This window comes from Pithys albifrons, chromosome 6 (assembly GCF_047495875.1).
Source record: "Pithys albifrons albifrons isolate INPA30051 chromosome 6, PitAlb_v1, whole genome shotgun sequence".
NCBI lineage: Eukaryota > Metazoa > Chordata > Aves > Passeriformes > Thamnophilidae > Pithys > Pithys albifrons.
In genome coordinates, this window is record NC_092463.1 from 42,161,198 (window position 1) to 42,185,394 (window position 24,197).

Consider the following 24,197-nt stretch of genomic DNA (forward strand, 5'->3'; position numbering starts at 1 on the left):
ACTTACATCCATAAAATGGGAATTCTCTGCCTCAAAAGGTGCTGCTGCAAAGATACATTTGTAACTGTGAGATGTTCAGATAATGTGGACCACCCAGAAACTCGATAAACACTTACTAGATAATCACTGTGACATGAAACAGAGAGGCTACATCTGCCAGAAAAATTCTGAGCAACTGAGTCATTCTGGTGGGCTAGTACACAGGTAGTTCAGATACCTGCCCAATCTGTTCACTCAGGCACACTGCACTGTTATCCACCAGTCAGTCTCTGATTTATACTAGGGCCATGCACGCAATAACAAATGCTACTAGCAATGCAAATCCTCTTTCAAACACATTTGCAGTCATCGGAAGGGTGAGAAAATTACCTTATCATCAGTTCCAACAACTGCATCTGTTTCACCACCTCCTTGCTAAACAATAACATACCTGGACCAATCCTTGCTTTACTAGACAGAATTCATCACAAGGAAAAAAGCTCAGGGACAGTAGAAGGAAAGGGAAAGGAAGACATAAATATTGTTCATGCAGAGTTACCTACAAAGCTGCAAGACAGGGAGTCTTAAATTTAATCATATTCCATTTAAAAGAAAAATCAGTGTTTGGTCTTACTCCATATGTTACACTTCATAAAGAATCAAGGATTACAGCTGAAGATAGTAGCTTCATGTTAAAGGACAGTCTACAGGTGTGATGTTGTAGGATACTAAGAAAACAGATCCACTACACAGCTTCTTTTGGGCTCCTTCAGCTTTGTGGAAGTCCTAGATAGTGACACTGAAGTCCCCAAGAATACAGCTCCAGCCATAAAAAGGATTTTGCAAGCCAGTCTTGGGAAATAGCTGGGGCATGCAGCTCTGCTTTGATGGCAGACCCTTCACAACCCTATCCTAGTGCAGTTTGACTTCTATACGATGAATTTGCAGTGCAGCTCAACCATCTAAGTTCTCAGCTTACTGGAACTATTTTCAGAGTAACCAGACTTTTTTTTTTTTTATGTCACCATCCCTGATTCAGAAGAAAAGAGTGAAATCTTAGAAACTTGCTTTTCCCAATAATTTAATTATACTTAACAAACGGGCAGAATATGGATATGAAAGGGGTGCAAAGTAGTTTGGTCATTCAGTGATTACAAGATGTAAGCTGACTTTCATGGGCAAAAGATCTAGTCCTTAAAAAGGTCTCATGTAACTCCCAAATGACAACTATTGAAGGTTCCTTTAATGACCGTAACCAGAACAAGCAAGACACAGCAATCGACTGATATTTCAGTCACAGATAGATGTTTTGGACTTGATTAATTTAAGAGAAATATTTTCTTTTCTTCGATAATTTTTTGTGAAAATATACTGAGATATTATTGTCATCTAATATTTGAAAGTAAATATTGCCTTTTTGTTTAAAAAAACCAAAACCAAACCCAAACCAAAACAACAAAAACATAAAAGCAAGGTTTAGGGTCTTTTTATTTGTTCTTTCAAACACTCCGTATCTGGGGTCTGCATCTCTGCCTGCAGACAGACATATTGGAGCTCATCTCACATTCAGGAGTACTTTGACTGTGTGTTGTGGATTCTTCTATACTGCATCCAAAAAAGCTGTATGGTGATTCTGGTTCCGGTTTCCACTAGGTCAGGCCTTTTGCTGCTGCTGCTGCTTCTGTGTGCTTTAAACACACATTATGCCTCCTACTTTAACCTGAAGGAGAGGTGAAACCAAAAAGGCAAGCTCAGACTTCTCATCTACCACAAACTGAACACAAGTCTTAACACAGGTTAGTGGAGACCATCTGAGGATGCACTTGGCTTCTCTGAAACAGGAAATTCCCATTATTTAAACCTCAAATACACAGCAAGTGCCTGGAATGTTTTACCTTTAAGAGGAGTGCTTTGTCTCTGCCTGTGCAATGATGAAGCCTCAACCCCCAGCCTTTTTTTCCCCCAGCTTTTTCAAAAGAAGCAAGAGCAAAATACAAATTATAGGCAGAGTGACATTCTCATATAATCAGAACTGGAGCATTCACCTCAATTTTGCAATCCCACCTTTTACAACAGAGGGAGACCCTGAAAGCTCTCCTTGGCAGCCTAGCAGCACAGAGATATCAAGAGTCAGGTGGCTGGGCTGCACTGGAATAACCAGATTCAGGGTCTTCACTGATGTGGAGGACAACCACAGAGAACAAAGGCCCTCCTAAGCACGCACCTAGCTTAGCTGAGATCCTCTCATGACTTTCTTCTTGTTATCTCTCTACTCTCCAAGGAGAATTAAGAAAGGATAGAGGACAACTTTCCTCTCCATAAAATGGAGGGAAAGAAGAAATTGGAAGAGAGGCCTATTACTGAAACTGTGTGTTCGCCCTGCCTTTGCTGAGCTTGCTGCAGTCAAACTAGCAAGAGAGTGTTTCATCCTGTTCCAAGCAGCACCTCTCTTGCCCTAAGCATTGCTTTTCCTACCCTGTCCAACAACAATGGCCCGGGCACAAAGATATCAGCAGTGTTCAGCTATGTTTTCCTTGGCTGCTTAAGGTGCTTTTCTAATAATATTCCTCAGAGGAAGCAGGGGTTTAGGAGTCATATGGCCTTGTACAGCCTTGACCCTGCCAAAATACACCAGAAGTACTTCAGAGTCAGTCGTTCTTCTCCTGTGACTGACATGCTGATGTTTTCACCAAGGTCTTCAGAGATTCTTTGCTCCACTCCATGAAGAGCATATATATCCAGGAGAGACACAAACTTGCAGAACCAGTGAGGAAAGACAGCAAGGCCACTGAGGAAGACACAAAGACACCTGGATGGGTTTACAGGAACCACATTTTTTGAGACTTAAAATATTGTTTTCATTTCATAGAGGAATGAAAGTTTGGAATCCACCTTGGAATCCTTTGTACAAAAAGCCATGTGCTCTAGAACAACAGTTCTGTGGTTGGCACATGAATTTCTGGCATGTAGGAAATCTGCTTTCAGGACCTTGTTTTGGATTTGTGACAGCATAGATGAAAAACCTGAAACACTTGGCTCCTAACCAGCATCTCTGTTTTGACTAAAAAATTCTAACCTAAATGCAACAAATGCACCCAAGCAGAATCAAATGGAAACTACTCCTTTCCCTCAATGGTTTCAGTAAATCAGCATTTTCTGGTCTTATCCTCAAGTGTGGTTTCCTCTGACGATATAAGTCTGGAAGCAACCCACCCAACAGAGGTCCTGCTTAGGAACATCTCAGCTTCCTATGTAGGGCCAGGGCATAGAAGAAACAAATAAGGTTTCATGGAGTTTGGCCTGACACCTAAGGATTCTCTCTTCTCCTAATCCAGTAGCTTGTATTGTTAAAGGAAAAGAGATGTGGTGGGAAAACCTCACACGCTGCAATCATATTTCCTTTATTTGTTCCTTAGTGTGGGACAGTAAAAATGCTGTTGATGTCCAAAAGAATGTATGTGTGTGGGGCAAAAGTTGACTGGGCTGCAGACTATGTGGTCAACTTTATGCACTGGGGTAGACAGCATCTTTTTCTTCTATAGCTCTAAGAAGCGGTAAACCTGTCTCCACAAGGAATTCAAAGAAAACACACAGTAATACCACAGATGTATCACAGAATTTGTCTTGGTGATTTAAGACACTTCCTATGAATTGGCTCAAAAGCATCTCCAAACATACAGCCTTCTTAAACTATGTTCTCCGGAAGGAATGTTTTTTTACTTCTAAACACAGCATTTTATCTGCAGTACAGGATTACCCTATATAGGTCACTGACACTCCATGGAAACCTAGATAAATAGCTCTATTCCAACACTAAATTTTGTTGGCTTCTCTTCCTTTATTGCTAAGAATATTTCAACTGGAACAACATATTTGTGCCTTTGAGGTTTTCTGTTCCTGCTGCCAATTCCCCACCTGGAGCTATAATCCTATGCTTGTCACAAACCCAGCCACTGCTACAGAAGTTATTACAGCTACAATCTGCAGATTATAGCAGCTTCTAATAGGAGATAAGCAGCAGGAAAAAGAGAGTTTAAGCAGCAAAGAACCTGCTGGTTCAAAGACCCCTATTATTAATATTTATTATTTTTAAGCATTCATTGAGCGCTGTAGAAGATAAAAGAATGAATTGAAAGCAGGAACCAAGTTTATATAAGACAAGACAACTGGAGAGCTTGAAGAATGAGTACAGTATCTGGGGAGGAGGAGAGCCAAGGAAGAAGTAGTAACAGCAAGGGAATAAAAGCCCCCACCTTGTATCAAAAAGATGTTCCTAACAGTAAAAATTATGAAGAGAATTAAAGATTTCTTCAGTGTCTAATCAGAACTGTTCCCTATAGGGGATCTTCTAAGCATTTTTACAAGGCATTGGCATATCTTTAAAGAATGAAGCTTTGATCATAAAAAGCAAGTGTGTGGAGTGGAGACTGGAAAAACAACAAAAGGAAATGCAACTGGTATGAGAGCAAAATAGAGCCTTGGAGAGATGCCTTACAAAGCTCCAAGTAAACCCATTTAGACCTTGCATAAAAGGTTAGAATAAGGCATAATTCTCATTTGGGTCCTTCACTATAAGCAAATTTCTCCTTTTTCCCACAAACCCATGGCCCTGTTGCCCCATAAGGACTCCCAGTTCATACTTCTCTTCCCTAACAAGTTGCAAGCTTGTGACTTATGCCATTTTAAACCTTCACACTTTGTAACAACCCACAACACTCCACAGTTCCAACGCACTTTACCAAGATTAGCTAGCAAGAATGTTCATCGTACCCACATGGTGAGGGTACTGTCTTCATTTTCACAGCTGGTGAAACAGATGCTCAAAAAAGCAGTGCAACTTTCCCAGAGCCAAAGAGTTTCTACAGCAGGCTGATGTTATTCTGGCATTCACCCACCTCAGTTCTGAGCAGTGAAATCAGTGCTAGGACCTGGGAGTCCAACCCCCCGCTCAGATGCCCCCTCCAACCCAAGGCTAGTGCAGAGTTTCAAAACATTTCTCAAAGAGTATAACATTACAGAAATACTGTAAGAAATCCATTACAAACTGAAACTTAGAATTAGCTGCAGCAACATTAACAAAGAAAATTAGTGTTTTTAAACTAATTCCAACCCTTTTCCTGCCAAGCCTTCCCCACTGTGGTATCAAAATATGAACACACAAAATGCATAGCATGAAACTTTCTGCTCCTTTCAGAACAGTGAAGAGAAAGCAAAAACAGAAAAGACACAACACAAAAGAAAAAAATCCAACACAATACCCCCACTTAATCCAGCCAGCCTCTAGGAAGCCCTATTCATTCTTAATCTTATCAGACTGCTGTTCCTGACTGATGTTTCCCTTAATATTTAAAAGAAGAAAAGTTTTTTATTAACACAGCATCACTGCAAACTGAAATTCTTAGCAGTTTTGCAGGTATTTTACAATACTATGAACCCAGAGTCATTCATCATATCAGCAAGGTATTACATTGTCAATTCTCAGGCTGCCAAACCAAAGAGATCTATTGGTGATTTTAGCGTTTTGCCTCAAGCATTTCCAGAACTAGCTCCCAGTTTTTCCTATATCTTATTCTGAAAACCAGCTTGGTATAACTCTAGAAGATTCCTATTACATGCCACATTGTCATCAGAGTGAAAAGTTTTGTTGATCAACACAAAATAAATGCCTCATCCTAAGAGGTTCTGAGAATCCCCTCTGACCTTAAGAGGAACAAAGGGGAGTCAGCAGTTAAAAAATACATCAGATCCGAAGTCCTCCTCTCTTAATAACATTCTGAGACATTATTTCCTTTGTTTTTAATTATTTCTCATACATGTCCATGGTGTACCCAGCACATTATTATCACCATTAAGCTCCATCTATTTTTATCAGCAAGACTGACATTAAAACCCATTTTGTTTTGAAATTGCTACAGATATGAGCACATAAACAGTGACAGTGACTCTCATTCCAAAATCCCCTGAATTCCCAGTCAGTGGAAATCTCACTGCTATCTCATTTACACTGGCAGAAGGTTTTGAGGAGCTCATTTGAAAGGTACCCACAGGTCCCAAAGACTTCCATGAGAAACAAGTTCTCAGGAGGTATGAGAAACTAGCCCAGTATACGCATAAGCTCTCTCTGTACAAGAAGATCTGGGTTTTTTTCACACCCCAAGAAAATGAGATGTGCCACCAAGTGAGCAAAGACAAACCCCATTGTTGCTTTTCCAGCAGTGTCCCGTTCAGTGTCCTGTGAGGTCCATGTCTCAAAAACAGGCAAACTGCCAGTCAGTTCATTTAGACCATTTTTCCTGAAGAAGTGTAGACACAATCATAGCGCAATCTTTATTACTTTAAAACTCTCTCCTCATAGACTGTCATACACTGAGATTTCTGTAAGGAGTAAATATAGTAACTGTTTCCATAATAATGTTAAAAATACCCCAACAGATTAAATTCAACAGATGAAGCAGGGCCATAAATACGTACGTCTAGCAACATGACCAAAATCACCCTTCTTCAAACTGGGCATTGTGCCATGAAAAGAAAGCTGCTAGCATTACAATTTCAGTGCTGAGCCTTATGAGAAGCACAGAGCTGCAGAAACATTCAGTACTGGAATCATGCACAGTATACATGACCCAAGATGCAGCCAGGGCCTCTAAGCTCCTGAGCCCCTGACAGGCTGTGCCACTGACCCACAGCCAACAAGACACCATATGGTCCCTTGCCCCATTCCCCTCATCTGTCTTGTGGGCTTGTCAGACATCTGGGATGGCATAAGAGGTACTTAAAGTTGTTTATGACTCAAGTGAGAAGTCTGAAAGAATATAAGAGCTATTATTATCTCTGCTATCCTACATGACTTTTCACATTAGCGGTTTGATTTAGTTCTACTTCCCCAGGATCAACAACCATGGTAAGATTTTTTTCTGACAGTGACATCACAGACAATAGGAGTAAAGAGGATACTGGTTATACTGTTTCCAGAAAACTAATTAGGGTAAACTCCAGATCTCACTAGACACCACAAACGTTCCAACAAAGTCCCTCTCTAACATGATTATGCACCAACTAAATGAGGGAGACAGAAGCACGGGAATAGAGATGAGCTAAACACAGCAGACCCTTTAAAAACCAAGTACATGGATAAGATTCAGTTTCAGCACTGTTTATTTCATCAAAAGCATCCTCTGTTTCTGCTTGAAGTGATAGAATGGTCTAAAAATTATGAACCTTATTTGGCTTTAAGAATGAACTCCTTTCAATTCATTTCTCAAGAAAGCTCCATGTTAGACCAGGTTTATCTAGTAAATACATAGCAAAGGGAAGATCATGATGGCAAAAGAACCCCAAAACCAAAAATAAACCAATGCCCAAAACATAAGAACCACCAGAGACTTATCAATCATTGGAATTGTTTTTGAAGGGACTACACAGTCAGGAGGAATTCTGTGCATGAACAAGATCCTTACTAAAAACCCGTGACAGTCAAAAACCCACTTCCAACATCTCTGAAGACAATGACAAGATACTGGTTTTGGTTTACTTTTAACTGAATTTGGTGAGGATAAATTGACACCACATGACTACTCTCAGTTGTCATGCAATAGTTGCTGCATATTAGTCCACCAGGAATGAAGCATTCCCATTAGTCATCTAGTCATCCAAGTCTTTCTATGTCAAGACATCTGCACAGGCAAATCAGATTGAAAAAAAACCTGTATAACTCACCAGGATGGTGAGCCTCTCTGACTCTAGCTCTGGGGAAGACTAATGAAGGATAGCCCATTGCTAGAGAACAGAAGGTGGCAGAGGTGCAGAAGCAAATCCCATTGTAAGAGTAAAACATCTTTATCATAGTTTTTTGGGGTTTTGGTTTTTGTTTTGTTTTGTTTTTAAATTTTATCTATGGAAAAATAAATAAAAACATGCTGACAAACTGGTTTAGCAGTTGGTGTGGTTAACAGAAAAAGATCAATGCACTGCCTTCCTATAGCCACTTTTTTCAGTCTCAGACAATTTATACTGAATTAGTCCAAGGCAGATCTTTACCAGTGCAGAAATTATAAACAGCAAAACAGCTGCTAAATGCTCCAAGACAAGAGGCTGGGTGGTGTGGAGACCCATCAACAGTTTTGGTGGGCACTGAATTCCCCCAAATCCTTTGCAACTGTGCAATAGGATAACTCATTCACCAGTCTGGAAACTCAGGAATGAAAGAACAGTGAAAAGAACATAAGAAGTGTTGGTGTAGGCGAAGAACAGGACACAAGAGAAATGCTGAACTGTACAGTCATGAACAAAAGTAGGACCAAATGCAACTCTGCTGTCATACCAGTTACAAATGAAACAGCAGCAACCATCAGAAAACTAAGCTATAGCCATCTGGAATATATCCTCATATGAAATACAATTAAAGTCCAATAATCTTCCCAGTGCTAAGAAGTGGACAGTATAAAGGGAAGAGGCAACACAAAACATTTACATTTTAGAAGGAATAAGCAGCATGATAAAGAATGGAGTTGCCTGTACTTATATTTCTGTATAACCATTTTTCTTCCTTCATTTACTACTTCCAATTAAGATTAATAATTGTTTCGAGAAAAAAAAAAGAGAATTCATAAGAAATAGCTTAAAATGGAATGAGCATTTTCAGATCCCAAACAGCTCATTTCTGTGCATGTTGGGGAAGAAATACACAGATTTGTCCTCTCATGCAAATACACTACTTTGCTATGAGTCATTATTTTACAGTGAAAACTAGAGACCACCGCTTCCCAAAACAAGTTACTTTCAAAGCCTCACAGTACTACTTGTGGGATTTTTTTCCCTCTCTAAAACCAAGAAAATGGATCCATAATCTTTCCCTCACATTTATATTGATAAGTTAGTTTAAATTAAACAAACAAATCATACTGAAATTAGTCACAGATCCTTGAAAAAGCAAAAGAAGGATTGTCTTGCAACACTGTTACCAGACAAGAACTTCAGCAGCCTCACAGAATTAGCAAGGAGTGTAGATATCCATCTGTTTTAATTATAACTCCCAAACAGACCTCTTGGACCTACTACCACCTCGTGCAATGACTCATCTTCAAGATGTCAAGAACTATGCAGTACTTCAGAAAACTCTCAAAATACAACTTGGACCACCATCTGCTTATTTAGATGCCTTAGGCCTCAATTTTGTAGCATCTGAACTTTTTTTTTCCAAGTCCTTCCTCCTCTAAGACCTACAGCCCCATAAATCCGGTAGCTTCTATCCTCAGAGCAGTTGTGCCTGTTTTCCTGCAGCCTGGTGAGAACAGGCAAGACTCAAGATAATTAAATAAAAACACAGGAACTTCATTATTTACTTTAAAGAAAATGTGTTTTCTAGGAAGAAAGTCCTTTAGTTGGGCAAATCTGTAAGCTGTTTATCAGCTTAAACTCATTATCTGTCCATATGGTCTTAGCACTGTGGTTTAAAAAAAAAAATGGGCATGCACTAGCTGATGAAATGTCATCTGCCCTATGCCAGAAACTAGTATTTTTTCACTGACGTCAAATTAGGATCTTTGCCACAAGTGAAGGGCTAGCATAAGCATAGTCATAATATTTTAATTATGAAGAGATCTTTCAGAAGGCAGCAAGGAAGGCAGGGGCAAAGCAAGAAAACCCATTCACAAAAAATAGAGTCGCTTAATTCACATTTTGCTTCTGCTGTAATTCTTTTTTATTTGGGGAGGTGGGGTGAGAAGAGCAACCCAACTTGAAAAAAGGAAAAAAAAGGCAAGGCAATGAGATGCTAAAGCCAATAAACACACATCAAAGCAGGAGATGGCTCTGCTTCAACTGCCTACAGTATTCAACCTGGGATAGATTAGGCAATAGAAAAGGTGCTAGGAGGGAAAATAATACCTCTACAGCAGTGCAGACCCTCTTTCTTCCCTCATACTGAGATCCCAGCCAGCTCTGCCACACTGAAAGTGGGAATGGCAAATGAGAGACCTAGTTTTGCACAAACCCAAATTTGTCCCCCATCATCTGCTGTTGGGGACTAGCTCCATGCAGTGAGCTGGTTTGAAGGCCTTCCCAGTCCCCCTTTGAGTCACAAAGCAGGAGTGGGGTTTATTGATTCTGTGAGTGACAATTAGCCATGGGACACACGACCAAAGGTTTAGCACAGGACATTAAACCTGACTGAGCTGTCAACTTGGTTATTTCAAGGAGAGAGAAACAAACTGAAGTCCCAGTAACAGATGTTTCTCATGTTTTTATGAACTACAACATTATTACTAGTTGCAGATACAGTTTCTGCCTTTTAAAGCAGACCTGCAATGCAGTGTGTGTGAAATTATTTGAACTACACAACACACAGACAACTTGGCAAAGGACTTAAAGATAACTCAGCATTTTCGAACTCGCACAATGATTCCTGTTTCCCTTTCGTTCAGCCCCACCCTAAAAAGTACAATACATGTTAAAGCAGCCAAAAATGAGATCACGCCAGGATTGAGTAATTTGTTGCCATCATCTGAGACGAGGATGCAAACACTGACACCCCCCTCCCCTTCTGTGAAAAGCACTCAGCCTCTTCTTGGTTTCAACTTTGGGGAAATTAAGTTGTTGGGATCCGTTCTAAGTTTTAAGGAAGCCTGGAAACTGAAGACTGGTGTTCTTCCCAGGATATCTTATCCTAACGCCTCAGGGGTAATAAAGGGATTTCCCCGTAATTTACAACGGAAACCCGAAATACCCTGTGAGCGCAAGCCACTCCCAAACTCATTCTGCTGCTTCGTACCAAGCGGAGGCGCGGGCAGCGCCCCGAGGGCCCTGCCGAAGGGTCGCGCTGGCACCGCACAGCGAGTAAGCCCTCTCGTGGAATCTGCCAGCATCACCCACCCGAGCCGTCCCCTTGGAGCCGGGGGTCTCCCTGGCTTCCAGCGGCGCTCCCAATCACACTCTGGGAAGCCGACTGACGGTCCGCCTCCATCTGTCCCTTTCCCCGGGAGGAAACTACCCGTTCACCTGCATATCTCACGGGGTTAAACACACAGTGCGGGTTGCTGAGCAATTTGTATTACCTTGCAGTGCCTTGCAGGAAGGGTAGAAATTTTATCTGGATTTTGCTGGTAGTTTGCAGCATCTCAGAGAATTTAAAGCTCTTCCCTTCTCCTTCTCACCCTGCTAGGTCTAAATTCGTGGCAACTGCATCACATGGTGTTTTAGCTTACGCCAACAAAAGCTGTACCTCGGCCACAACAAATACAGAAACGTTAACTGCTTTCCAGGGAGGGTCAAACATTCGAATCATTTTAACATACTATACAAATACTTCAGTGAAAGCAGATGATAAAGAAGCACAGCTGTACATTATGCTACATATTTGGATTTGAAAGATTCCCCCCAAATAATGAAACGTAAAGAATGAAGTACCTATTTCTCCAAATGACATCCCTATCATTTGCTCTCAGTTTGTTTACTTTTGTAACAGAACAATTACTTATCTTTCCAAAGGCACTAAATAGCAAAATAAGCATTTTACTGGTAGAATCCATCAAACACTTGGCTACATACTGTTGAACTAAGACAACTCTTTAACATCTCCACACACTTTTTACCCACTAGCAAAAATCCAGGGCCGACCACATGTTCACAATTTGCATATACCCAGCCAGGCACACAACCATCTCCAGCACACCTCTGCCTAAGCAGCCTTGGTAGCTACTGGCTATCTGGTGAGTTATGTGTCCAGAGTCTATTAATTGTGTTCAAATTTTCTCTTATTATAGAAATGCAAGCAGTAGTTAGGCCGAGCTTACTAATTGCTGAGAGAAGTACTAGGAAAAAAAATTATCAACGAGACTTCTGAGAAAATCACCCAAGTACAACACATCTGAAAATGCTATTTACTCACTCACTGTAATATTTAAATAAAAAAAGTTATGATAAAACTTTAAGTGCCCTGTTGTTCAGCTTACAAAACCCCCCTGTGGTACCTCACTAACATGTTGCTGCAGCTATAAATCTCTATTAGTGGGCACCGACCCACGGTGGTGGGATTGCAGATCAGCAAAGTGTGAAAGAAAAATTCCTACCGACTCGGGCTGAGTCGGGAACCCGGTTAACTCTCCCACCTTCCTCATCCAAACTTCAAGGGTGGCAGCACACCCCAACATGCGACAGACGCAGAACAGGGCACTCCGGCCACAACCTCCGGGCGCCAGCGGCTCCTCGGCTTGCCTTTACGGGAAGAGGGATCCCGGAGGGGTAGGGGTTGTGGAGGGGGCAACAGAATACAGAAATACCGAGGGTAGGCTCTGAGGCTCCCGACGACGCTCCCGGAGCCCGACCCTGGAGAGGTGTTACCAGTGGCGCGAGTTCAGCTGGCTCGGGCAGCCGAGGCGTCATCCCCGACCTCCCGTGCTGGTGGGGTAGTTGGTATCTAAGCCCCGGAAACTTACACGCCCAGCACCCGGGGGGTCACGGCGCTCCCGCACATCCCCCCGTCCCCCGAGGAAAAAATTCGGCGGCGGGAGGAGATGAGAGCCGCCCCTCGTGGGTGCCCCCCAGTAGGCACCCCCGAGCGTCCCGGAGCAGCGGGAGGGCGGTAGGTTCCAAGCCGGAGCCGGCACCGCTGGCCGCAGAAAGGCTGCGCCACCAGCGGGCACCGAGAGGCGAACCCCGCTCCGTTACCTGCCGGCGCCTGCAGCAGCTCCTGAGGCGTGGACTCCCGGGGACGGACTGAGCGGACGGACGGACCGACCGCCTGAGCAGCACGCGGCTCCCGGAGGCGCTGGGCTCCCACTGCCGCTGCAGTGCGTGCCCCGTGCCCGGCGGCCGCGGAGCTCCGGAGCAGCCAGCGAGGCCGGCTCCACCTCCCAGCCATGCTCCCTCCTCCGCCCCCGCCCGGCCCGGCCCCGGCCCCGGCCCCCCTGCCCCGCCGGCTGGTCGCGCCTCTGCCTGCGCTCCGCCGCGCCCGCCTCGCCGCCTGATCCCCTCGTCTGCCTCCTCCGTCGTCAGAAAACTTTCCGGGTGCCCTCGGCCGAAGCCGCCAAGGGCAGCTTGGGATAACTCGTCCCTCTCGTACCGTGCCCCGCCGGCGTCTCCACCGTTCAGAGGTGCGGGAGCGGCAGCCCGGGAACGGCGGCCCAGGGGCAGCTAGGCTGAGATCTTCTGCTGGAGATGAACCCTGAGCCTGCCGAGCTCTCAGGAGGCACCGGAGGAAGGAGTGCTGCAGGGTGACCCTGGTAACGCACAATGGGCTTCTGATGCACCGGAGGGATCCCTGGGACGAAAAAGGAGACCAGGGAGGTGGGAGGAAGGTCACTCGTTGACTGGAACCTCAGTGAGAGCTGCCAAAATGCCTTAGAAGATGTGCCAGAGAAACCTCAAAGGACGACAGTGTGGGACTGGAAAGACCAAAATCGACGAAGAGCCCAGCATGGAAAAATCCAACACTCTTAAGCCTGGTTTCCTAAGGAAATATGGCTTGTGCAGTTGTGCTCTGTGTGTGTGTCATTAACTTCTGAGCCAGTTAAACAATTTCAATCGCACTTGACAGCTACAAATTTCAGAAAAATAGGTAACTGTGTAGGAGAGGTCATCTCTTTTGCTGCTTTTGCATGTAGGATGACTGTATCTCAAGTCCAACAACATCTGACCAGGAAATCCACAGTGGGATTCAATTCTGCTATCCTCTAGGGAAACTCGACTTCGCTGGTCCCAATATTCGCAAAAGGCCTTGGTGAGTTGGAGGGAAAGAAATTGAGAGAGTAAAAGGTGTGCAGAAGCAATATGTTACTCTCAGGAACAATCAACAGCTCTGGAGAATGGGCACCAGTAAATTGGACATAGCACTCTCACATAAGAAAAGAGAGAACAATCCTCCAAGTGCCAGATCCTGCAAGTATGAATATGTGTCCTTGTACTGATAAGAAGTCCTGTTTATTTCATGATGCTTTTTTCAAGATCGTGGGATGCAGGTCTGGACTCTTAAAGCTTAGTAGAAGAACAACAGACAACAGGAATGTCTAACAGTAAAGTGCAAAGGAAAAATAGATGTGCCAGCATCTCTTTACTAATATCTCTGCTAATGACTCATATATTTGGAAATGACAGTTACAAGGCTCCTCAGGTGCAGATATTTGTTGCCATTGGCTTTCTGGTTTTTGCCTAATGTGATATAAAAATAGGGTGATACACTTGGAATTTAACAGTTATGGTCCCAAATATATTTCTGTGAAATAGCAAAACTAGATTACACAATCAGAACGTATTTGTAATTTATGTTTTGTTATAGTCTATTGTTTAAGTCAGGCAATCATTTCAGGGCCTGATATTTTCTTGTAATGTTTTGGCCCATGTTTTTCCATTTCTGTTTCACTATTCATTTATTTGTGTCACACAGCATGATCCTAGCTCTCCTTGGTCTTTGTGGCAGAGTAGGGGATTTCCATTTCTTTATTAGACACAGTTTGACACGAAGTAATAGCCTTGTTCCTCATTTGATTGCTTTGTAAAGGATTCAGAGTGCTATTTTCCAGGAGGCTGGCTTGGCATAACCCTTAAACAGCAGTTCATAGCTCTTTCGGGCAGAGATTGCACTTGTGCTCTACAGAACTGTTGAACCAGGCTCCATTGGTCCTCCCCCTGCACCCCCCATAACAGTCTCACACATGTCCCCCTGCACTACCAAGGACTGTTCAGGACCCCACATGCCAGGCAATATTGCTGTCCACCAGTGAATAAACCATGAAAATGTATGTGTATCTGTCTATCTGCCCGACTGGGACCTATCCCCCCTGGTTTGGGACCTTATGCACAGATCTCATGCAGAGGGTTTCTAGTAAACTGACTGGGCTTGGTCCTGCCCAAAACACCACCGTTTTAAGCAGGTCCAGATTCTATAGACAAGATCCCTTCCTCGTCAGGGATAATCTTGGCATTTCTCCAGTAACTACCCCCCATGCTCTCCAAGTGACATCATTACTCTAATATTTGGGGAAAAAAAAGTGCAGGGTGATGTATCCAAAGACTTGTATGTGTTTTCTGTTTTCCATCCTGATTTTATGAAACTGTTTTGTAAATGAACAAAAGTCAACTATATGTGACCCCAGCTTTCAAATCCTCCACATGCTCACATAGATACAATAGTGCTCTTACATGCTCAACTGTGCAATTTAAGGAGCCACTATTGAAAATTAGCTGCCTGAGTTTATAGTGCTTTCACTATCATGAAGGAATTGCTTTGTGAATCCCCGCAAGCACTGAATTGAGTTTTGCATTTATAGATGGGGTTTACATTCTTTGTTATATGTAAAGGATGTAGTGTATCCTCTGTGAACTTAAAGTATAACAGCAAACTTGGGTAAAGCCAATTTTAAGATAGATAAATGTGAGAGAGGGCTGTTTTACTTGTTTTCTGATAAATACATTACTGAATTGAAATCAGAACAAGGAAGGAGTTCCATGTTTTAGCTCCAAACACTAAAGCCACTTTCTCCTGTTTCAGAAGTGCCTAGAGCTGCAGCACTCCCACTGTCTGGAGGGTCTGTCTCTTGAATATTACATCATATGTATCACAATACGAAAAGCCTTTCTGTTACACTTTTCATAGCCTTGAATTTTCAGAAGCAGAAACTTCAATGCTGAGAAGCCATCAACGATTCAGGGCAGGTTCCTCACAGGTGTAACTGTATGGACTTTGAGAGAATTGAAATTCACTCCAAAGAGCTAACCCATTACTTATGAACCTTTTCTTGTCTGTGCTACACATCTTAGTTCTCAACTTCACGGTTTACCTGTTGCTTCCTTCCCTGGACTCCCCACCTTTCCACCCACTTCCTTTGGCTTCAGACTGCTCCCTTTCTTTTCCTATTATTTTCTTCCAGTATTTCTACTAACACCTTTTCCAATTTGCTGTGAAGGCAGATAAAGCAGGAATCCAACCCTGATACAGCTTGGCTGTGATTCCAAGAGCTGGACTGACAGCAGGCCAGCTCATTGCCTAGGTGATGGGCAGAAGGAAACTCTCTGGCGTCTGCATGCTGGAACCCAAGTACTAGTCTGTTTCCAGATAACCATAGCACATTCCAGGAGCAATCTGTGCTCAGTAGAAATCTCACAGTTTAACTCTGCCGTGAAACTGAGTGGCATTTCTGAGAGTGCAAAACAAACAAGGTCTCAACCACAAAGAGCTTAAGATGACAAACCACTGTCTGAACCTGATCACCTGCTCCCAGATAAAGACAACAAAGTAAAAAGTCTTGTTTTTCTGAAATGTCATGGACTTGTAGTGCTAACTGAAGTTACACTGATCACTATGCTCTCTCATCTGCTATCAGACTGCTTTCCCAGGGCCCCTCCATCAGGTCTGGGAAAACAGCATGAAGGGGTAGTTGATATACTGGTAGCAAGAGGTTTGTTCAAGCTTCATTATTAAAATCATAATTGCAACCTTGCCGGTGTATTTTTCAACCCGGTTTTGCTTTCCCAGGCTCAGCTGGGAGAACTGAAATTAAATTGTTTATGAGTTGGTTTCTTTGTCAATATTAGCATTTTCCAATTATTTCCATCCAAGCAACGGCTAACATTTTGGAGAAAAAATATCGTAGGCCCTCCTTCATGCAGCTTTGCCATGTTTTTTGATTTGTTTTTGTTTTTGGTTTTTTTAATCAAGAACTAAGCAGAATTTTGAATATTCATTTACAGTTTTATTTTTCCAGGTTTGTTTTCATATTCACTGTATTACATGGTAACATACATGTATGTTTTACAGAAGTGAAAAAGCATGTTTTTTGTCTTCATTTCATATATTACCTTCTCATGCCTTTCAGACCCACAGACCACAAGATGGAACGCAGGCTTCCAGGGCAATAAACTTGCTTTTCTTATGATTATTCAAACCATGACAACAGTTTATGCTCACTGAGATACTCGAATAGGTAGATATAATTTTCCTAAACGCTTTCCTGCCCACCTCCCTCTTTCCTTGTCTTTGAAGCTGCAAGATTACACAAAGGAACTGGCAGCAGTGCCTACCCAAACTGCAGCAGCAATGATTGAACAAACCCTTGGTCTCTGCCCAGAAAAAATCTCATTTAAGAGAATTCTAAGTAATTATTTTAATATTTAGCATTGAAGGGATACTTTTAAAGCAAAATGAACATATTTAAGATGTCAGCCCTTTGCACAGCTAACAGTAGGTAAAGCTGTGTATTACTGAAAAACAACAACAACAACAACAACAAAAAAAAACAGAAAAAAGGACCGGAAAATATCCTGTCCACTGTTTGCTTTTTGCCCCCTGCAGTTTCTTAAAATGGAGATAAAGCCAAAAGAACATGATTTCCAACTGCATATCTTTTGAGAAAATTCTCAACTTTCATATTTCCTCTGAAATTTGCAGCTGAGATTTTTCTGTACTTCTTGAACCCTGTATGGAAACTAACTTTGTTTCCCATAGTCTTTTAGTAATTTTCACTAAGGAAGGACAAGCAAAATGGAGGAACCGCTCATTCCATTTCCTCTAAATATTTAAATATGATGAGACAAATATAGAGGAACAGTTATCCCCATTTAGAAACAGGGAATTGAGGCAAGAAGAATGAATGCTGAAGAAGTACTAGAGGTTGGTGGCAGATCCAGGACATGAGATAGGAGATCCTGGATCATAGACAAGTGCCTTACTCATCAAACATCTATCTTCAAATGCTTCAACTCTTCTTGGCATTTGCATTTCTCTTATAACACAAAGGGAGGAGACTCAAATGCACTTTTTAAACTCCAGATGACACTAAAATCCTGAAGCTATTTTTATTCTTATAAGATTTTACAAAGCACCTTTCTCCTTAACCAACCAACCAACCAACCAACCAACCAACCAACCAACCAACAACAACAACACCAACACCTTAACAAATGTAGCGTCAGGGTTTATTGTTCCAAGAGATGTTCCAATTAAATAACACTTTATTGGACAGTTAAAATTCTTCACTATTTTTCTGACAAAAACATGATATATAGTATAGTTCACAGGTATCTACAGAGAACAGCAGTAACTGCCTGGGGTGAGATGGAAGTGTTGAAAACTTCACTTCTGAAAACAGTTAGATGGTCACCCTGTGATTTGTTTCAACACTGCCAGTTGTGTTGCCATAACGTGTTAAACATCTGCTAAAAACATATGGAATCCTCCTGGGGGATGTAAGTTGATGCCATTCATCAAACTATTTCACTGCTTCCCTTCTCCCCAGATGAGTTCCCTCCAGAGAGCCAACTGAAGAAAAGTATTCCAATGTCTATATATAGAAGAGGATTCCTAGCCAAAAAGAGTGGCGATAGCTCCCCTTGAACCTGTGAGAAGGTCTTATTTAAATGAATTCTTGTGAAGTACATGTAACATGGTTGAGGAGTAAAACAAACCAGCACATCATCAGAACTCCAAATCAGTGATGCCCCTGCTTAGGTCAAAGGAGGTAGCATGGGGTCCTACATCAAAACTAATCCTTGTTCTGCAGAAGCTGGTTTACATGGACACTACCAGATTAGCTGGGAGACTGCTGAAATAATGACCTTTGGCATGGAAGGACCTATTGGTATCATGCGAAACAGAATGTCACTAAATCCAAAAAATTGAACTGTCCTCTGCCTAAACACTGACATGAACAGTACTGGCTGAATAAAATGATTGCAGGAAGGATGTAAAATGCAACCACAGTGTCAGTAACTCAGAGCACTGGCACTCAATTTTCATGGTGTGAAATTTACCAGGCATCACACATGACCCTAGAATTTTTTTGTGATCAGATTCAGTGCTCTAAGTGGGGTATAGCTTTTATGGTCTGGACCAATCTCCAGTGACTGATGGAGATAACATATCCCAGCAAGTCCACAAAGCAATGATTGGATGGTGATGCTACTATAACCTCATTGGGATAGCTGTTGAAAAGTACACAGCTTTCTTTTATTTTCTGAAGCTTCTGTGTTTTTTCCGTTATGCTACTTTCTTTAATCAAAGGTCACACTTCTCTGCAGACCTCTTCTTGCTTATCTTTCCTCCACCCTTCCAAACATACACACAACCAGGGCAGAAACAAAACTACACAGGTTTTTCTTCTTTTTCCTTGGTCTCAAGAGTCCTTATGTGCATCTGTGCATAAGGCAAGCCCTGCTCTTCTGTCAACAAAAGGGAACTTATAAGTGAATAGAGTAGCCATGCTAGGTATAGGAACTGTGATATTGCTGAATGCTGTACAGTGGGATTGAGGCAGACTTCATAGTAGGGTAAGATTAGTTATTTTTTAAAATGTAGCAATAAAATGAATGGTCCTTGTAAACCTTTCACTGGACACTGTTTAATCAGCCTCCCATTTTCAGAAGTGAGAGGAAATGAATACCAGGAATATGCAGTCACTTCCCCAAGTGAGCAGCAGGATTAGAATTATTAGAATGTGGGGCTCCTAACCTGTGATCAAACCACATGATTACACCTCTGTCAGCTACTACTCAGATGTGAGGTTTCTTTATCTGAAGATGAAAATCCTTTCACTGTCTGAACACACATTTGTCAGGACAACTGCTATACAAACAATGTTATTTTACAGGTTAAAAATACAGATTCTTGTAGGCCACTTTGGAACATAGGTTGGAACTATGTGAGTCCCTTATCTGACTGATTCCTGCTTTGGATATTTTAAACAATATTGTGAGTTACTAGCTGCTGTTTCCTATGAGGAAGAGATAAACTGTTGATTTATTAAGGGTTGGAGCCAACTTCACTCCTGGTTTTACTTTCAGTGAAACAATGCCAAGGACACATTCTCTTAGCAGAGTAGTCCTTAGACACTTACTGCGACTAACTTACATCACAAAAGCTTACAAAGCAAGAGGAAAGAAGCATCTTCTTGATTCCTGTACTTCTGAGCTGCCCTCAGTGAAGGATCCAGAACCTAGATTATGTTTGAGACTAGTTCCCAAGACTAGTCTCACAGACCTGCAGTCTACTAGAAAGTTGAATCCATCAAACCCCTGAAGCCTGAGCAGTATGGAAAGCCTGGCAAAGGCTCTGAAGCTTCCTGCTCTTCTGTCTTCTTGGAACCAGCCCCTTTATGCAACCCTTCATGCCATGTTTTGGTTGGCACTTGTGATCCTCCAGGCTGTGATAACAGCTTGCAAAGGGGCTGTGAAAATGAAAGAATTTAAGAAGAAAGTATTACCTGAATTTTTCTGAAACATATGACTATGTCAAGACTGAGGAGTTTAGAGGCAAATGGGGATTTGCCCAAACCACTTCTGCAGTGCTGCTATTAAGAGAGTTACCGTTGTTCTAGTAGAGGTGCAGAGGGAAAGAAGCAAAGCAAGTGCTCAGGTTAGCCTTTCTGTGTGGTCTACAGTCCAGTCTGTGTATTTCCATGTTCCTCCTTCTCAGTATATGTCTCACAGCCTCTCTCCTGCTTTCATTTCCTCTTCTTTTCTCTAGGCTCATTTTCTCACACTGTCTCCAGCCCTGTTGTGTTCTCTGCAGGACATTAATTCTTCACCTTCCCTTATGTATCCCTGTGATAATTCCTTCGTTGCTCTCTCACTGTCAGGTCTCTATGTTGTTTTCTCATTTTGGTTCTACAGATAATGACACAAAGCAGAGAGTGATTAGGGAAAGGGTGGGTCAGAGACAGTCAGAAGAGGCTTTTATCTTTAAACTAATAAATGGGGGCAAATCCCTCTGTTGCAAGCAAAAGCAATAACATGTCAGAAAGAATGCAAATGGAAACTCTAGCTTTCTTGGAAATGGCACTGAAATAAAGCAATAGTGTTGTGAAGTCCAGGGTATTGGTAGAGCAGCTGGTCTCCTTCCAGCTGGGATTTTCTGTGTTCCAGGGCTATAATCAAGTAAATAGAGAATTTGCCAACCAAGGCTTTACTGAATGTGCCAGGGAGCAGCCGTCCCTGCATCTCAGCTAGAAATGTCTTCACTAATGTGCAGCATGTGCATGAGTCACTAAAGAGCATTCACCCTTCATCAGTCAGACAAGTGCAGTTGTGTGTGTTCAGCAGGACCAGCAGAGGCAAGGGGATGGCAAGCTATTACGAATGAAGTCTAATGGCCCCTTGAGAGCCCTGGGAGGGAGAAAATAAAATAAAATTAAAAAAACCCTTCACCTGAATTTTAATAATACCCAAGGGAAGACATGAGATTTAATACAAAACATTACACAGCTGCTTTGCTACACAAGATTAACTTCATGTAACAGGATGAATAAAAATATTCCCACTCCAACTTTCTGAAACATTCTGCCCTGAGGCAGTGAGAGAAATGGCACAGAATGCAGAATGAGGCAAGGGGATGAGCTAGAGATGCTTTTAAGGTCTGTGCAAGTCACCCATCCAAAGCTGGGCTCTGACACAAATCTCCTTCAGTATCTCAAATTAATAATTCATCCTTAGCTGGGTGATCATTACAAGATCTCTTTCTGCAGACAGACAGTCAAAGAGAATAAATTTAAGAGTTAATGCCGATTGGCAATATTGCGAACCTCTGACCGCACTGCTTAATTTCTCCTAGTGCTATGCTGAGAGCCCGGGGATCTGCAAAATACTGTAAATGTGTGTGTATGAGGAGTGACCCACTTCTGCAATTGGAAGTTGGAAAGCATCCCAGATGCACACATGATGTTTTGGCAAAACAGAGAGACAAAAGTTCAAGGAAATTAGGAAAGAGTTCAGAAGAGGAGTGTGAACAAAAATACCAAAACAGCAAAACATATAGTTCTAAACTGTTTGTTATCAACTCTTTGTTATCAGTCATCCATGATGAGTTGCTGTCAAGGTCACAAGAGATTTTTGTGGTAGAAATGAGGCAACTTCCCTTAGCCACCAAGAGAAGCTGGAAGCTCACATCACAGCCTGTCAAAGTCAGCAGAGACCTTGTCATAAATTGATTTACAAGAACATCAGTTGGAGATATAATCGTTTTACTTTTCAAGCTGTAGAGTAAATGTATGTCCCTTGACAAGTAACTTTCCCTGGTAACCCCATCAACTATTTATAAAGCAAGAGTGGTATGCCTGCATGACAGGCGGTGTGCAGTTCACAAAATACCCCGTAATCAACAATTAATAAAATTAACTTTTTCCTATTCTTGATAAAAATTATCAGAAGCATCCAATCAATCATTGTGCACATTTGGCTCTTATCTTTTGGGAAAAGCAGTCTCATTATGTCGTAGAAATTAAGGAGCTTCTAGCACTGACTAGGCCTTGGAAAATTAATCCAGATCTCAACAACTGCTATGAGTCAGGTGTGATTTTCCTATTTTATGTCACAACTTCAGTGTGATGCCACTCATGGAAATAAGAAAACAGAGAGGTGCTCAGGATAGCCCCATGCAGGGACAGCGCAAAACCTGCTTAGTCCCTGTGGGAGCTCTGGAAAGGCAGGCAGGCTGTTTCTGTGGCTGCTCAGACCAAAGTCAGGGTTATTCACAACAGATGCAGCAGTCATTTACCTGATATTTCTCAGGTGTCAAGCAGCAGTTGTAGCAATCAAACTTCCTCATTGCACTCCTCTTCAGCCTGCAGTTACAGTTGCACCCCTTCCTGCTACCCTTCTCTTTGCCTGTGGAAACAGCAGACACATACCAGTCCCTCATCTTGGGGGCTCAAAAATTCACCTTTGTCTATGCCATGGAGAAGCCTGGAATCACCCCCCAGGCACTGGTGATGCTCTGCAGCTGAAGGTGTTCTGAGTAAGATGCAAATCAAGATACATGGTCATAAAGCAGCAAGTGACAAGTCTTGAAGGAAAAAAAGGTGTTATCTTTAGTAACCAGGCCAAATGCCAGCTCCAGCTAAGATAACAGACATTCTACTGACTTCCTGTGATTTTCCTTCAGTGAAATATTATCCTCTTTACTTCCTGCCAGAGTGTCATTTAACAGTGCTTTGCCAGTCTACTGTGATTTGCTCAAAGGAAGCTGCATGTGAGTGAAGACTGAAGTAACTTGACTACATCAGAGATGCATCCAAGCTGATTGAGAATGAGATTTATACACATATTCAAGAAGCTGCATGGATTCAGTAGTTTAGTTTAATTTTGGTCAGTGAGTTTAGCAACAATCCTTTATTATACGAAAAAAAACTAAAACGAATGAGTTACATTCATTAATTATGTGTTTCTATCTGGAGAGTACATGTCACTAAAATAATTTTCTCAGAACAGTTACAAGACCCTCTGCCTGTAGCACCCAGATCTCAGATTCCAGCAATCACCAATCCTATCACCTGGAAACAACTGCTGCTCCTAGAAACTGCACTGTAGTGCCCTCCAAACAGCAGGTTCCAGCCAGTTTCCACTGTCTTGGTTGGACTTAATGATCTTAGAGTTCTTTTCCAATTTAAACAATTCTGTGACAGCTACTGGGCCATTATCTGCAGCAACATTTGCTGCACACATTGAAGTGTTCAAGGCCAGATTGGATGGGGCTTTGAGCAACCTGGTCTAGTAGGTGGCATCCCTGCCTGTGGTGGTAGGGTTGGAACCAGATGATCTTCAAGGTCCCTTCCAACCTAAATCATTCTATGAATCCATAATATTGCAGTTCTGCCTCAACAATGCTTTGCAGATACCATTAGATGATACCTATCCTTTATCATAACAAACTGCTTGAACAAAAGATAAAACTACAGCAAAGCAATTTATTCCTACCTGTATATTTGCACCAGAATATGTCAGTGTACCTGAGGAAGACGTAACAGCTCCAAAAGCAGACAGGAGGAAATGTTACTTTTCTGTTCACAATGGGTTTCCTCATCAATCAGGCATGTTCATTAAAGTTTGCTTCCTTTAGCAGGATGACTATAAAGGGCAATTGTGGTGGAGGAAAAGGAGTACAGACTTATGACACACCGTCTTCCAGGATTTGTTCTGAAGATTAATTTTATCCACTCCTTTAATGAGGCTGAGTCCTCATCAAATGGATAACCAACATCTTCACATTCTGGTGTGATTGTACAATAACAAGACATCCTCTCAACATGTGTAAGGCCATGCCTTTCACAGGTGCATTAGGTACTGAGCACAAATCACAGGCCAAGTAGGAAAGACATAGCTATTCATTGCAATTCAGGTAGTGTCAGAGCCTCAGGATGTGTAAGGTCAGAACTGCTATAGCTAATGGGAAATTTCTGCATCACATGTCACACTGTTCCCATGTTCCAGCTTTGCCCTTTCCTCCTGGAGCACTGATGGTG

The 24,197-nt window shown here is 42.2% G+C and overlaps 1 protein-coding gene across 8 annotated transcripts in view; it reads right to left on the minus strand.

Moving 5' to 3' along the window:
* The window catches only part of TSPAN18 (tetraspanin 18), a 121,272-nt gene extending 108,106 nt beyond the window's left edge, over nucleotides 1-13,166 (minus strand). For 7 of the 8 annotated variants that reach the window (XM_071558619.1, XM_071558610.1, XM_071558615.1 and 4 more), the window contains exon 1: nucleotides 12,643-12,834. The gene's annotated coding sequence lies outside the window, so the exon portion shown is untranslated. Of the gene's footprint in view, nucleotides 1-12,642; nucleotides 12,835-13,036 lie in introns of those variants that run through there. The other variant, XM_071558617.1, reaches the window with a different exon arrangement.
* Between the last annotated feature and the right edge of the window lie 11,031 nt (nucleotides 13,167-24,197).